Genomic DNA, 1,244 nt, shown 5'->3' on the forward strand with positions numbered 1-1,244 from the left:
ATTATATATTAATAAATAAATAAATTATTTTAGAGTTGGCATTTGGCTCTGTTGTCTAGACTGGAGGGCAGTGGTGTGATCATGGCTCACTGCGGCCTCGATCTCCTAGACATAAGCAATCCTCCCACCTCAACTTCCCCAGTCCTTTTGTTTTATTTCAAAAAAGGACCCTTCTGGCTGCTGAGCTAAAAATAGACTCTAGGCCGGGTGTGATGGCTCAGGCCTGTAATCCCAGCACTTTGGGAGGCCGAGGTGGGCAGATCACAAGGTCAGGATATCGAGACCACGCATCTACCGCACAGCCAAGCTGCGCACGCGCACGCTGAGCGAAGATCGCGGCCAGGTGGCTCCCGACTGTGCGTCCCTGACCAAACTGAGAACTGGCTGGGCGCCGTGGCAGGAGCAGGCGAGAACGGGCACTGCGCGTCCCAGCGCGCGGTCGTAGAGCACCAGCAGAGCAGCGCGGCGGCAACTGGCGGTGGAGCGCGGGAGCCGAGGGGTGACGCGGGAGTAGCCAACGGGCAGGGGGCAGGGCCAGTGGCAGCTGAGTCAGGGGCGCTGACCGCCTCCAGGTCCCGGGCTCCTGGGCTCCGGCGGCCGCCTGTCTCACGCCAGCTCACGCTCTGTGGAGTTCTTCAGGTGGCACCGGCGCCGGGCGCACAACAGCTGTGCCACCGCAAGGTGCGGCGCGAGAAGCGCTTCACCTTAGTGCTGGCCGTGGTCATGGGCGTGTTTGTGTTCTGCTGGTTCCTCTTCTTCTTCAGCTACAGCCTGTACTGCATCAGCTGCCAGGCCTGCCAGGTGCCCGACCCGCTCTTCAAGTTCTTCTTCTGGAACGGCTACTGCAACAGCTCGCTCAGCCAGGTCATCTACACTGTATTCAGCCAGGGCATCCAGCGATCCTTCAAGCACACCCTCTTCCGACAGAAGAGAAGGGGCTTCAGGCAGTGACTCGCGCCCACCTGGGGATCCTGGACAGCTCCACCCTGGGGCTGGGCAGAAGGGGTGGCCCGGACAGGGGAGCTTTCCTAGAGACCCGGGATGGATTGGCGTTCAAGGTGCAGGGGAGAGTGTGTCAGGGCAGGAGCTTGGCAGAGAGACAGCTGGGCTTTGGGGAGTGGGGAGAAGAGAGGCTGACACCCCTTCGGCTTCCCACCTCAGCAAGGGGCTGCTTCTGGGACTCCCTGCCTGAATCCAGCTCTGGGGGCCCTGCCGAGGTGTGGCTGTGAGGACGGGGTTTTAGA

General features: G+C 61.0%; 1 pseudogene; it reads left to right on the forward strand.

Annotated features, from left to right (window-relative positions):
* Positions 1–282: 282 nt before the first annotated feature.
* LOC108530534 (alpha-2C adrenergic receptor-like) lies at positions 283–951 on the forward strand (annotated as a pseudogene).
* The last annotated feature ends 293 nt before the right edge of the window (positions 952–1,244 follow it).

Source organism: Rhinopithecus bieti, unplaced genomic scaffold, assembly GCF_001698545.2.
Source record: "Rhinopithecus bieti isolate Rb0 unplaced genomic scaffold, ASM169854v2 scaffold_8458, whole genome shotgun sequence".
Lineage (NCBI taxonomy): Eukaryota > Metazoa > Chordata > Mammalia > Primates > Cercopithecidae > Rhinopithecus > Rhinopithecus bieti.